Raw genomic sequence first — 15,395 nt, 5'->3', positions numbered from 1 at the left:
AATTTGGCTATTGACTATTTGTATGACAGTCCATTTATCTCTGGACCTTGATTTTGTCATCTGGAAAATGAGAGGATTATATTAGATAACCTCTAAAGTCACTTTCAACTTAAAATTTATGGTCCTATTTACTGGACCCTATGGTTTCATAAGTAATGATGACCACCAATGACAATGGGCAATTCATCTAAAACTTACAGTCTTGGAGTTATTATGATACAGCTAAATATTGTGGAGGATGAAAATTTAGATAAAAGTTCTTGCTTTTTGTTGTAGCATAACTATAATATACAAGAATACCATGTGTGAACTGAGAAGTGTAATACAAAGTCCTAAAAAATAAGACCAGAATCCAGATGAAGAAAAGATTGTCACTTGTGGAGATTAAGGAAGACATCACGGACCCCTGGTATTTGAGTTGAACTTTTGTTGCTGTTATTCAATTGTTTCAGTCCTAACTGACTGTCACCCCATTTGGAGTTTTCTTGGCAAAGATTGGAGTGGTTTACCATTTCCTTCTCCGCTCATTTTACAGATGAGGAAACTGAGGCAAACAGTTAAGTGACTTGCCCAGGGTCACACAACTAGTAAGTGTCTGAGGTTGGATGTGAACTCAGGAAGAGAAGTCTTTCTGACTTAAGGCCCGATGCTTTATCTATTGCACTAACTCCCTGCACTGAGCTGAACGTTAAAGGTATAGAGAGCAGAGGAAGATCATTCTGGATATGAGGAATAATTCAAAGGCAAAGAAATAGGAAACTATAGAAAATAGTCTGGTTTGACTAGATTGTGGTGTATGTGTGTGTGTGTGGGGGGGGGGTGTGTGTGGGTGTGTGTGTTTGTAGACCTGTGCCTCAATGCAGAAGACTTTCACTTGGGGAACTTACCCCACTGATGGAGACTGGTTACTCTTCTGTAACTTAATCTTCATGTGTAACGTGGGGCCACTAGAAGGCTACGTGATTTGCCAGTGGTCACTCAGTTGCTAAGTATCCGTAACAAGCCTTAAGCCCAAGTTTTCCTACTTCCCAGGTCCGCGGCTTACCCAGTTCACCTTGCAGCCTGCCAGTGTAAAACCCAGTTATTATGCATTATGATATCAGCATTGGATAGGCCTATTAATCACATTTGTGATCCATAAACACTTACTGATTGACCTGTTGGGTCTTTTCATATTTACCTTTAAATTTAATGGCATTGTTATGTTGACCTCAAGAGCTCTGAGTTTTGAGGGATACAAAGTTCTCATGTCTTTTTTGTTCTTAGGCCTAGGAGATTGAGTAGCAGAAGTATGTAATTAGTGCTTGGTGGTTTTCTGGTGTTTGCTCAGAGCCACCAGGTGCTCTCATCTTCTTTATTCAGTTTTGTTTCCCTTTGATAGGCATTAGTCACATTGTATAAAGTTAAGGTTCATTAAGTGCTTTGCTGTACTGTTTTGTTCATGATCCAGGTCAAACAGTGTTTGGTGACTTCGCATAACTGCTTCACTAGAATGCACCCTGTAGCCTGGAATTTTTCTGTATAATCCTACCCACTTCCATTTAAAAGTAAAGATATTTAGGAAAACATCTCTATTGACTGTATAGATTAATAGTGGAATCCTTTTCATCCCTGGCCAAGATGAGAATCTACCTCTCCAATATCCACATTATTATGTTCTAAATGTCCTCCCCTCACTGCTCAGGACTGTTTTTTTTTTCAACAATGCTATTAAAGTTGGTTTTCAAGGATAATATACTACAGAGAAATATCAAATTTATTTGAAATATTTCTCTAGGCTTTAGCTTACCCTTCTAGAAAAGCCAAGGTTGGATGATGTCTAGGAGACAGTGCACGTGGGTTTAAATCCAAACCCTGTTTTTTGCTGTGTGAAACTGAGCAAATCTCTTTACCACTCTGGGTCTCAACTTCCTTAATGATACATAAAAAGAAAGAGGTTTTATTGGATGATGTTTAAATACCCCTTCCAACTCTAAATCTATGATCTTATGGTCACATCTAGTTCTAAGGATTCTACAATCATAATTGCTCTTTATTAGCTACAATAAAATAATAATAATAATAGCTGGTTGTTTTTTTTTTTTGCTTTTTGGAGGGCAATTGGGGTTAAATGACTTGCCCAAGGTCACACGGCTAGTTTTTGTGTTAAGTGTCTGAGGCCAGATTTGAACTCAGGTCATCCTGACTCCAGGGCCGGTATTCTATTCATTGCACCACCTAGCTGCCCCAATAGCTGGTATTTATATAGAGTTGGAAAGTTTGTAAAGTACTTTATATGATCTTATTTTATCCTCATAATAACCTTGAGAAATAGGTATTATTATTATTATCTTCTTTACAGACGAGGAAACTGAGACAGAAAGGAGTTAAGTGCCTTACCCAGAGTCACATAGAGAGTAAATATCTAAGCCTGAATTTGAATCAGGTCTTTCTGACTCCAGGTCCAGTACTCTTACACTGCACCACTTTTGTCTCTGGGTATTATTAACTCTAGTTGTCATCCCTTTCCTCAATAACTATCTTCTCTATTACATAACTAAGACTTGCGCATCTAGATGACATTTTCTAGTAACCAGTCTAGCTAACATGTGTGGTTTTTTAAGTGCTTTATTTTAATGTTCTTTTTTTTCCAATATTAAAATCTCATCTGGAAAATAGTCATCAGGTTTGACTGAGCAGATGACCTAAATCAGAGAGCTGCATGATCTACTGACTCCTTTCTTGCTCTAATTTCTGTGCTTCTGTGAATCTATTGGGATTCTTCTCTTTCAATGTGTTTGATTTATCACTGGTCCATTTGATATCTTCAGCAGCATACATTGATTTCTCTTTGTTGGGAGGGAGAAGCTGCTGAACAGCAGTGTTGGAAATATCTGCACTCAGTTTGGATCTGTTTTCTGTTCGATGGTTCTTAAAATTCTGCGATATTTATGGTAATGAGCCAGCCTCCAGAAATGAATTATGTTTTAAGTACTTGCTTTTCCTGCTGCTGTGTCCTTGAAGTGGTAAAATATATTCAAAGGGAAATAGCTTTCCCATCTCCTCTGTTGCCTTTGACTTGGTATCTGTTACTTTTCTTCTTTTTCTAGCAGTGTTTGATACAGCTTCTACTACAAAGGGGCACAGGGCCAGGGGAAACAGGGTCTGTATCCCAGGTGCTTTCCTCATGTGCCCAGCTTTAAGTGTTGCTGGTAGCACCTGTGTCTTCCCTGCCTCTTTGCCTTACCCTCCTCCATGCCTTTGCCCCCAATTCCTTCCTTCCCTCTCCAATTTCCCTCCCCTTTCTTTTTCCTTCCCTCCTCTCTCCTTCACTGTCTTTCTTTTTCTCTCTCATCCCCTTTCCCCATTGCAGCCAAGTGCTACATTGGCCCTGCTCCTTGTTGGTTCTTGTGGATACCAACGCTCTTCTCTTATAGGATTGTACCCCTGATATTGCCTCATTCAAGCCCTGCACAGATATTTCCTAAATGTTAGTTGCTCATGATGATTAAAACTTGAAGAGATTTAGTTCTCTTTGGTGGAGCCTTCTTTTACGTAATTTAGGTTCTCTCTCTCTCTCTTTCTCTCTCTGTGTGTGTGTGTGTGTGTGTGTGTGTGTGTATATATATACATATAAAAATATATATTATACACATACACATACAAATATAATCTATACCTAAATTAGATTACATTGTTAGCTCCTCAAAGACAGAGACTATTTTTGACCGTTCTTTATATCTCCAGCAGTCAGCATAGTATTTGGCATATAGTAGGCACTTAATAAATATATAGACAGGTGGCTGGCTGTACACCTCTGCCTAAAAAGGTTTCTTCTATTGGTCTACCACAATAACCGAAATCGTACCATTAGATATTAATTTATGTGTCTTAAGGTAATCAGCATGATGTCCAGTTACTCTTAGACTCTTGTCTTTGGGAACAAATTTATATATTAAAAAAAATAGCCTGTATTCATAGCAATTGTAAACTTGGGAATATAATTATGAAATGATTCATTTTTATACTCCCAATAAGAGAAAAAAAACCTTTTTAATAATGGAATGAGCTCTCAGCACTCCACTAAGAAAAGTTATTCTCCCATGTGTGACTTGTATTGCACCCTCATGCAACAAAAAGGGGGACACAAGTCTACATAAGACCAGGATAAACCATAGGTGTTTATGAGAAGTATTAAATCCAGCAAATGTATTATTTAACTATTATGAAGAAGGAAGGCAAGAGCAGGCCAGAGAGAAGGCCTCTTCATCATGTATGTTTTTCTAGAACAAATGCCCATGATAAAATCCCAAACACAGACATCTTCATCTGTCCATTTAGAAGTCACACCTTTCAGAAAGACACAACTGTTGCAAATTGACTGCCATGATTATGCTACCATGATGGGATGAATCCCACCCTTCTCTCTATTCTCTTAGTTCTTTCCCTAGAGCTCCCCAAAAGGTCCTTCATAAGCTATACATAAAATCTTCCACCTTTCTATCTGAAAGCTGATCTCACATTATTTTTTTCTCTTCTCAAGCTGAAAAAAATCTACAACTCCCAGGGTCTTTGTGGGCAGCCAAACTCTTGCCAGAGGTTGTTAAAATTATCACTGAAAGAATGTTAGTATTGTAAAGCTACATTAGAAATGATCTCACTCCATCTCCCGCATGATCCCTGAAGGGCATGGAAAAAATGAAAGCTAAATGGAGGAATGATTTGGCACACAGCTTATTTCCAGGAGACTTTTATTAAAATACAAAGAAACATGGGGAGAGTAACATGCCCTTAGGTGAATTGTTTTTTGTTTTTTTCAGATAAACAGTCCTAAATTTAGAAACTGGGAGGAAAAAGACCTTTAACAGGAATAGGACAAAAAGGAAAGATGCTTTAATATAAATGAGGGAATAGGTCTAGAGCTTTGGATGCTATATAGTAAGGGAAGTCCCAGGAAGGTGCATTCAATCAGGCAAGGAATAACTCAAGGTTAATAACCTTGGGAAAGGGTGACACCAAAGAAAGGAAACAAAAAAGGGAGTTAGATATTAATATTAATAAGAAATGTACATTTAGATAAGGCTTATACATAGAGTGGCTGAAAACCTACACATTATAACCAGCTATAGTTGCATGTGGAAAGGTGGGAATTTAAAACAAAGGATTTAAGGTCAGAAGATAATTGCTTTCCAGTGGCTCTAATTAGGGGTCATCTTCTTCTCTTCCTTCTTCTCTTCCTCCTCAACTTTTCATTCAAATGGTAGATCCAGAAGATCTTGCAAAGTGATGGACGCTGTGGTACCACAAACCCACATAGCCCTTGGCAATTTTGAGAATTCAGTACTCTTCAAATGGTTGAAAGGGAATGCAGGTCGAAAATCTGAAATTAGAGTTAAAGGGCATGTTCTAATCCTAAATCAGATAAAGACTTGGGACAGGGACTTTGATCTTGTTTGTAGCATGAAGTCAGTTCAGAAGACAGAATAAATACCTAATTTTACTTGGCTGACTGATCCATGTTCCCAAAGAGATAAGCTCCTAACCTCAGATAGATGGGCATTAGAGAAAGTTGCATTACCACCTGATTTTTTCCCTAGTCATGAATTTAATGCAGTTTATGTTCTCAGCAAACTTACCAATAAAAGGCAACACTGATAAATTATTTCTCATTTCTTTAGAACTAAGTGTAAAGCTGAGGAAATGTGACTACTTTGGTGTCTTGTCACTGGCAAACATGAAATACCAAGTAATTTTCGAAGAAGTATGTTCACTGTAAACACCAACATAGTGATGATAGCTCAAGTTGATAGGGAACATGGAAGTTTTCATGGCCCTATACTCAGTGACCTGTGTGATAAGCCATGCAGGAATTATTATCCCCATTGTATGAGTAAAGAAACTGAGATTGAGGTAAAGTGATTTAAAAAAAAAACTTATTTTCAAACACTGAATGGCCGTGAAGAGTTTCAGCAATATTTCTTTCCCAACTGCAAAATGACTTTTTTTTTCCTTATGAAAAAATGTTGATGTTCCAGCTTGAGAGTCATTTAAAATAGGGCAGTTAGAAAGTTGCTGACCTGTCTCTCTTTTGATAAAAAGAATCTGGCACAGGTAATTGATTTTTCAGCAATGAGAGAAAGTGGAAAAGGCGAAATTCTTAGGAAAGCACCCAACAGAGCCCCACCTGTGTGAACATGTTATCAGCAGATCGTGTCAGCTCAGCTCAAAGTTTAGCAATATTTCTAATTTATAGTTTGGGAAGAAATGTTGAAATGCTGAAGGAAGATCACTCAGTTGAGATGTGAGCTTTGGAGTAGAGTGGGCTGACTTTTTACCACCAGCATAATCACCAAGTTCACTGGGTAATGTGAACAGAATATTTGACATCTATATCTCATTTTCTCTAGTTATATAGAGGAAATCCTGAAATAGCTGCCTGTAGAGATTACATGAAGATGCATCCATTGAATACCCTGGCAGGTGATTGGAATACAAAGAGTTCTGCTACAAATACCTGCACGACAATGGAAAGTCACAAGTACTCTGGAGCTGATTCCTTGTCTGGAAAATGAAGGGCCAAATAACTTCTCAGGTCCCTTTCAGGTCCACACTAAGGAAGCTTGTGCTTCTGTTTTTCAGCTTTTAAAGGTGTTTTTTTATCTTGAGGAAAGGATAATTTATTACTATGTGATTGTTGGTTTTGCCCAGACTTATGATTTTATCAGTGTGGAGGAACTCTCATAATGGCAGCTCCCTCCACCAAAAAGATCAGCAACTGTTCTGTAATTTATAGCCTCAAAAAATTGCTTGGGAGCACTGAGAGGTTAAGTGGCCTGTGGTCACATATGTAGTATATGTCAGAGGCAAGATTCAAACCATGTTTTCCTAACTCCAAAGCTGGTTCTTTATCTATTATTCTCCACCACCCCCACCACACACCTTATACACCAACACCTCTCATAAAAATTTTAGTAATCAATTCATAGGTCCTCTGGTGCTTTATTTATAATATTCTAGGAGGATAGCTAAAGAAATGAGTGATTCATAAAATACCAAGAAACAAAGGTCAGATTCTTATATTTAAACCTGGTTTAAATTAAGAATTAAATGGTTTACAATTCCCATATTTCAAATGGAATAAACTATGAAAGGAAACCTTAGGACAAAAGGAATTCTGCATGTACCTACAGTTAACATGATGCTGCAGTGGCAATAGGGTAAGCTGGGGGGGGGGGCGGCGGCCAGGTAGCACAGTGAGTAAGAGCACTGGCCCCAGAGTTGGGATGACCTGGGATTGAATCCGGGCTCAGACACTTAGCACCCACCCAGAAACACCTGGCCGTGTGACCTTGAGCAAGTTACTTAACCCCAATTGCTTAGGGGAGGCCAGGTGGTGCAGTGAGTAAGAGCACTGGCCCCAGAGTCAGGATAACCTGGGATTGAATCTGGGCTCAGATACTTAGCACGACACCCAGAAATAACTGGCCATGTAACCTTGAGCAAGTTACTTAACCCCAATTACTTTAAAATAAAAAAATAGGGTAAACTGTGTCCTTTGACCTAGAATTTCTCCTTCCTTAAAAAAATGGAAAGCAAAAGAGAAAAGAAGAGGTGAGAGGAGATGAAAAGAGGGAGGGAGAGAGAAACAAAAGAGAGGGAGAGATGGAAGGCAAAGATAGAGACAGACAGACAGATACAGAGACACAGGGAGAGAGAAAGACAGAGTAAGAGAGGCAGTGACAGTGAGATAGAAGAACAAGCAAACAGTATTGGGGAAAAGGTAAAGGGGATGGGAAGAAAGTAGAAAAGATAATGACAGGGGTGAGATATGGGAAGAAGTGGACAAGGAAAGATTTGGATTTGAATTTAGTAAGGAATTGATTTTCCATGTCTCAACATAGATACTCTTTAAGCCTTATCTGTTATAAGACGTTCTGGTCTCATTTTTAAGAAAGCATTTCTTTTAAGGAGGGAGAGACTTCATCTTCATTCTGGAAAAAAAATTAATTCATTTTCAATGATATTTCTTAGACATACCAAAAAGTGAGGTTTTTTTTCCTCCCAGAAGGAAAGCAGAAAATAAAGGCTTTTCTCTGTTTAAAAAGAAATCTTTCTTTCAAAACACTTTGGGACCAAAGGAATAGATCTGAAAGAACTTCAAGTGTCTGGTAGGTGAGATAATTGTTTAGCCTTTGGTATCAATCAAGGGGGAAAATTTGGGGGACTCTGATTATTTAGAAATGGAAAGTCTGAGATCACTGTTATACATATATATGTAATATGTGTGTATATATTATATATGTCTGTTTTGTATATATTATGTAATATTTATAGCAATGCTTTCAGACTTTCTTTTTCTAATTATATACTAGATATACATATGCGTGTATGTATAAACACAGGCTCTCAAACTCCATTTAACCCTCCCTACCTTTCCTCACCATATACATACAGATACTTTCATTTGAGCTTCAAGAGAAACTTGTCAGACAGGTCCCTTTTATGCCTCTAGGTGACAGGGAGAGTGATTGGGGGCACTTGAAAAGAAGTTTTCAGAGAGATTATGGTAATTTAGTTCAAATGTGAGGGAAGTGAGATTTGATGTGTTTAACCAGGGCCATGCTAGAGGCAAGGCATAGCAGAGCTAGGCCATGACCCTCCAAGGCTAGAATTCTGCAATAAATTGTGTTAATAAATTTAATTTAATTTTGCATAGTTAGAAGTTAACACTCTTGACCTTGCTATGAAAATGTATGTAAATCCATATAGTGAACAAAAAAAATCCCAAAAAACTATCCAGCTGTATTATGCATCACCCTAGGCTAATTCTGGAACTGTGTGTTCCTTTTATATCATTCGATGAAATATAGGTTGAAGAGAATGGGGGGAGTCAGATAATTTGGGGGCCTACTGCTAAGTTGCTTATATTTTCTGGCCTATGATTCTTTAACCAGAACAGGGCTGGCTCCTTGACAATTACAATGCCTTAGCCTAAGTGGCACCTGGTTAAGGGGCAAATAGGGGGCTAAGTAGTTCATTAGTGATTTTCTAAGACTGAAGACTTAGCAGCATGTAGTAAGTAATACCAGAGGCTAGAGAATTAAAGATCTTTTGTCTTCTAATAGAAGGGGTTTTCATATTGTTTTGACTCCTTACCAGAGACTAAATCAAACCACACATTTTGTCTTTAACTATCAATCTTTTAAAATATTTTTAACCATTTCTAATTTTCTCATAAGCATACCTTCAACCTTCTTCAGCATTTCCATCATCTCTTGTGTCTTTGCCTCTGATCCCTGAGATTTATTTCTTCCATCAGTCATTCAGTTAACATGTGCTAAATATTAAAGGAAGAGAATCAGATCCTAATTAGGGCAAACAACAGAGCCTGTGAAGTAGTTTCCTTATTTTGAAATCACATTGGATATTTTTGTTAGTCTAGACCCAATCACCATATCTTATATAATTATAACATTGAATAGTGTGAATTTGAATACATGAAACTACTTCTCAAGATTTATTCATTATTTGAATTACTCACTTACCTAGATCTATAGTCCCTTTTTCTTAAGGACCTCCTTTGGAGGAGATAAGGTTTACCCAAGGAACAACTCAATAGATAGTGTTTTATAATCAGTACTTTTTGGAACACCTAGTTTCACAGGAATTAGGGGAAATTTGAAGCAAAAGGGTTAAATCAAAGGGAAAGTACCAGTACCTCCCTGTAGATATTCAGAAATGTGTCTGAATAGAGGTAGGGTATTAAATGACTTGGAGAAAGTAAAAAAAAATTAGTATGTCATCTTAGACAAGAGATGGAGTAGGGTTGGAGGAAAAAAGACAAGTTAGAATGGGAAAGATAGGTTGAATTTGGAGAGGTGGAGAGAGGATACCACACTAGGGAAAAAAGGCTTAGTAAAAGCAATGAACACGGTGTATGTGAAGGATGTAGAGTAAGTGGGAGATTAATGGCAAGACAATGTGAAGGAAGGGAATATATACTTGGAAGTCCTGGGAAACAAGGCTAGATAGATAAAACGTGGTTACATCTTGGGCATATTTAACTTGATGTGACATTGTCTGTAGGCAGTTTGAGGTGTTTAACTAGAGCTCAGAGGAGAAAATGGGGCTGGATAGTCACCAGTTTAGTGCTAATAGTTGAAGCCATGATCAGGTGAACTGGGAGACAGCAAACAAGGGCAGAAACTTTTTTGCTTCTGTTTTGCCTCTTCCACCTTTATTTATTATTAAACGTAAAGCTAGGTGGTGCAGTGGATAGAGTTCCAGGCCTGAAATAAAAAAGATACACTGTGATCCTGGGCAAGTCACTTAACTATGTTTGCCTCACTTTCTCATCTGTAAAATGAGCTAGAGAAGGAAATGGCAAACCACCCCAGTATCTTTGCCAAGAAAATCCCAAATGGGTTCACAAAATGTCAGACACAACTGAAAACAACTGAATAACAACAACATTTTTTTTCCTTCATTATGCTTTTTATTGGGGGGGGGGGAAGAGACATCTACCCCTTCCTCTCCATATCTAAACATATCTACCTTCTAGGTAGTTTTCTTGCTCTTTACTATCTTTCAACTCTAATTTATCCTATTTATAATCATTTTTCCCCTAATACAGAGAGAGAGTGAGGTCTTGATATATAAAGAGAGCCAGCCAAAAAAACTGGAAAGATTTAGGTTTAAATCCTACCTTAGATATATCCTTGTTGTATGACCCCAGGCAAATCTCAACTTCTTACCAGTCTAAAACTCTAAGATTTATTTATTTTTTTTCTGGAGGGGGAAATTAGAGTAATTGGGGTGAAGTGGCTTGCCCAAGGTCACACAGCTAAGGGTGTGTGTGTGTGTGTGTGTTTTAAGTGTCTGAGGCTGAATTTGAACTCAGGTCCTCCTGATTTCAACACCAGTGCTCTATTCACTGTGCCACCTAGCCGCCTCTAAAACTTGAAGATTTATAGAAGATGCTGGTCTACACTGGGACAAAGAGTGACCTGAACATAGAGTTCCCTATGTCAATGAAATCCCATATCTAGCCACTATCCTTAACAGAAGTGATATTACTATTATTAGCTCATATTTATATAAATTTTAACACTTATGAAGCCTCTACTCATCTTATTTGGGCATTACAGCAATCCTCTCAGGTAGGTATTACAGATATTATTCCCATTTTATAGCTGAAGGAAATTGAGGTTCAGAGAAGTTGCTACTTGCTTGTGGTCACACAGTAAATTATCAGAGGTCAGATTTATTCCCAGGTCTCCTCACATAAGCAATTTTTATAGGGACCTGACTTTTGGAAATAGTCATTTGCTATTTAGAATTACACAACCATGGGGCGGCCAGGTAGCACAGTGAGTAAGAGCACTGGCTCCACTGTCAGGATGACTTGTGGATCGAATCTGGGCTCAGACACTTAGTACCCACCCAGAAAAACCTGGCCTTGTAACTGTGAGCAAGTTATTTAACCCCAATTCCTTAGGGGTGACCAGGTGGCTCAGTGAGTAAGAGCACTGGCTCCAGTGTCGGGATGACCTGGGGTTCAAATCTGGGCTCAGATACTTAGCACCACACCCAGAAATAACTGGCCGTGTAACTGTGAGCAAGTTACTTAACCCCAATTGCTTAAAAAAAAAAAAGAATTACACAACCTCTCTACCATCTCTTTGAGAACCATAGAGCCAGTTGTTTTTGCTGGCATTAAGATACCCCCTCTCCCCAAATTGGAAAAAAAAAAGATAGAAGTCATCTGGGGCAAGGGCTTTTGACTTTCCTGCATCTTGATGAGATACATTTGGAATAAGCTGTGCTAGAATTTGGAAGAGGTTGAAACTATTATAAGTAAGGTGCAATTAGTGGTTTCCCACAAATAGCACTGAGCCTGGTCAAGTGGCTTCTCTCTAAAGCTGTTCATTGATTATCTTCAGGTAATGGAACTTCACTGTCTTTTAGGCGTTCTCCCTGGGTATCTATATTTCTTTACTCCATCGGTGATTTTTCCCTTTCACTAAGTGCCAGAAATCATGAGGGGCCTTAGATTCAAGCATATTCCAATGATCTTATTAGCATGTTCCCCAGGGTCACATCTATGGATATGTGATAGAGAGACCACATGTCTCTTTGGGGCAAAAAAAAAAATCTCTTCCCTTGATGGGACTTATTTGCATTTTAGTTTCAATGGATGTTTAAAGATATTAATTCCAGACAGCATGGTGAACAGAAAAGTAATCTATTTAACAGAGTCTGCATATGATAAGAAAGACCTGGGTTCCCTTTAGGGGTAGGGATAAAGATCACAAACATCTTTGATTTATTGTCTCTACCCAGAAATATGGCAGTATCCCTATATGACCCCACTCCATACATTGACACAAACACCTTTCACAAGTACACAGTTCACCAGCCTCAGAGAAGAAAAAGTTTACTTAAATCTTGAAGGAAATATGGAAACCCATCAATCAGCATCCCTTTTCCAGAGATCTGTGTGGAAGGAAGGAAGGAAGGAAGAAAGGAGAAAGAGAAAGAAAGGAAGAAAAGAAAAAGAGAAAATTAGAAAAAAAATCTAGTCCTTACACCTCAATCCCTTATATAAGTACCCATTGGCAGTCAATGCCCCCATTAGGTGTTCTTTTGTTGGTTCCTCAGAATGTTTCAACTATTTTTTGCACAAACAAAGCCAATACAACCAAGATTAGAAGGGAAGCAGAAAACTGGGAAACAATTTTCACAAGTGTTTCTTCTTTTTGAGAAAGGCCTCATTTCTTAAATATATAAGAACTGAGTCGATTTATAAGAATACAAATCATTCCCCAATTGATAAATGGTCAAGGGATACAAATAGGCAGTTTTTGTATGAAGAAATTAGAACTATCTATAGACCTACGAAAAAATGCTCTAAATCACCAATGATTAGAGAAATGCGAATTAACATAACTCTGAGGTACCACATTACACCTATCAGTTTGACTAATATGATAAAACAAGAAAATGATAAATGTTTTAGAAGATGTGGGAAAATTGGAATACTAATATTATTGTTGGTGTGAACTGATCAGACCATTCTGGAGAACAATCTGGAACTATGCCCAAAGGATTGTAAAACTGTGCATGCCCTTTGATCCAACAATACCATTACTAGGTCTGTATCCCAAAGAGATCATAGAAAAGTTAAAAGGACTCACGTGTACAAAAATATTTATAGCAACTCTTTTTGTGGTGGCAAAGAATTGGAAATTAAAGGGATGCCATCAATTGGGGAATGATTGAACAAGTTGTGATATATAAATGTAATATAATACTAATATTTCATAAGAAATAATGAGTAGGCGGATTTCAGAAAAACCTGGAAAGACTTACATGAACCGATGCTGAGTGAAGTGAGCAGAATCAGGAGAACATTATACACAGAAACTGCAATATTGTGTGATGACTTACTAGCAAAGCAACAATCTAAGACAATTCTAAAAGACTTATGATCCAGAGAAAGAATTGTGGAATCTAAATGCAGATCAAAGCATGCTATTTTCTCTTTTTTTTGTTGTTTTTATTTCTTATGATTTTTCCCTTTTGTTCTGATTCTTCTTACACAACATGAGAGACCTGGAAATATGTTTAATATTATTGCGTACGTATAGCCTATATCAGATTATAAGTCATCTTGGGGAGGAGGCAGGGAGAGACGGAGGAAGTTTAAAACTCAAAATCTTATAAAAATGAATGTTGAAAATGAAAAATAAATTTAATTTTAAAAAAAGAACAGATATTTTCCTTCCGGATGTTGACCGAAGCTGCTACAACCCGGGCCTGTCCCAGCCCCCTCCGCTGCTGCCTCTTTCCTTCTTCCCCGAGGCCGCCAAGAAAAAAATTATTTCAGGAGATCCAAGGCGGACATCAAGTTCAAGAGTGCGGAGCCCAGGCAGAAACTCACAGACACAATGGGGGGAAAAAGTCACCAGGGAAAGGCAGAGTCAGCAAGTAACCAAGCAATCCCTCCAAGGACCAGCCAATGAGGCCCAAATGGCAGCAACGGGCGGCTCTGGCCAGGCTGGAGCTGGCCAGGCTGGAGCAGAAGTGACCATGGTCCCAGGGCCCCACATCCCAAGATTCTAGCAGGAACCAAGTGAAGAAGGAATTACAAGCAGAAGCCACCATTAGTAGGAGTGCTGAGTCTTCTGGACCAAATGTGGTACCCGACACTAAGGAGGAGGGGTCTTCAAACCTGTTTGTGAGTGGGGTTTATTTTACCTGCCCGTTCACTGGAGCCATCTTGAGAAAAGACCAGCGGGATGCCCATATCAAAGAGGCCATTAACAAGCACACGGACAAAGACCCAGTGGCTGCTTCCATCATGAAGCTTACTTCAACAGGGACCGAAAGTGAAATTGGGGGTGAACACCATTGCCAAGTACCTAGGCAACATCCATCTTCACCCAGAAGAAGAAAAGTACAGGAAAATCAAATTGAAGAACAAAGTGTTTCAGGAGCGGCCCAACTGCCTAGAAGGGGCTAATGAGTTTTCCCAGGCCATTGGGTTTGAGAAGATGACCCTCCCCGTACCAGAACAAGAGACCTCTGAGGAGTACTATGTGCTGAGTGAGGATGCCCTGGCCCAGGTAGAGAAGCTAGAACAGCACAAAGTCAGTTTTCGGAGCTCGGAGCCAGAGCGGGCTCAACTGGCCTGGCAGCGACAAATCTTCAAGCCCTCCCCCCTGGCCACCCAGTTTGACCTACCTGGGGACTTCAACCTCACAGCAGAGGAGCTCAAACAAGAACAGAAGCTAAGGGCCGACACTGTGGAATGGCTGAGTGTGCAAAACCATGAGGGAGAAGGAGGAGCAGCAGGAAATGAGAAAATACACCTATACTCTCTTAAGGTTCGCTTTCCAGATGATCACAACCTCCAGCGTACCTTCTATGCTCGGGATAGTCTGTCTGCACTCTACAGCTTTGTGACGGAGGCCCTGCTCCATGACTGGCTGCCCTTTGAACTGCTTCCCACAGGCGAGCATAAAGTGCTGTATGAAAACCCAGCCTTCAAGGAATGTGGGCTGGTGCCTTCAGCTCTTCTGACTTTAACTTGGGACGCAGGCCTCTTGGAAGACATCAAGGCATCAGGGGCTGAGCAGACCCCCGGAATTCTGAAATCTGAACTTGCAACTGTTGAAAACCTCACAGGAAAATAAAACCAGGCTTGGCCTTGGCCCCATTGGTTCTTTTTCATGCTCCTCCCCTCCAATAACCCCTTCCCTTGCCCCTTCTGTCTCCCAGATTCCAAGCAGAAACTGCCTGATTTTCATGGTCTTTTGCTTGGGGAGGCAAGGCCGCAATGTGGAGGTGGAATTAGTTCAAGAATGAGGAGAGTTGCCCTCTCAGCCTAGACAGACTAGGATATGTGGTAGCCC

General features: G+C 39.3%; 1 long non-coding RNA gene and 1 pseudogene across 1 annotated transcript; one reads left to right on the top strand and one right to left on the bottom strand.

The window, feature by feature from the left end:
- Positions 1-4,766: 4,766 nt before the first annotated feature.
- On the bottom strand, positions 4,767-9,603 carry LOC138168581 (uncharacterized). The gene is made up of 3 exons (XR_011170150.1): positions 9,525-9,603; positions 9,224-9,316; positions 4,767-5,359 (listed from the first exon to the last, which is right to left on the bottom strand). It is a non-coding gene; the product is annotated as an uncharacterized lncRNA (long non-coding RNA).
- Positions 9,604-13,358: 3,755 nt separating this feature from the next.
- Positions 13,359-15,176, top strand: LOC138168716 (UBX domain-containing protein 6 pseudogene; annotated as a pseudogene).
- Positions 15,177-15,395: the final 219 nt, after the last annotated feature.

This window comes from Petaurus breviceps, unplaced genomic scaffold (assembly GCF_028583685.1).
Source record: "Petaurus breviceps papuanus isolate PSGF00001 unplaced genomic scaffold, PetGlider_PUasm1.0 37, whole genome shotgun sequence".
Taxonomy (NCBI): Eukaryota; Metazoa; Chordata; class Mammalia; order Diprotodontia; family Petauridae; genus Petaurus; species Petaurus breviceps.
The sequence above is the reverse complement of the archived record's forward strand: the minus strand, read 5'-3'. Positions and strand labels throughout refer to the sequence as shown.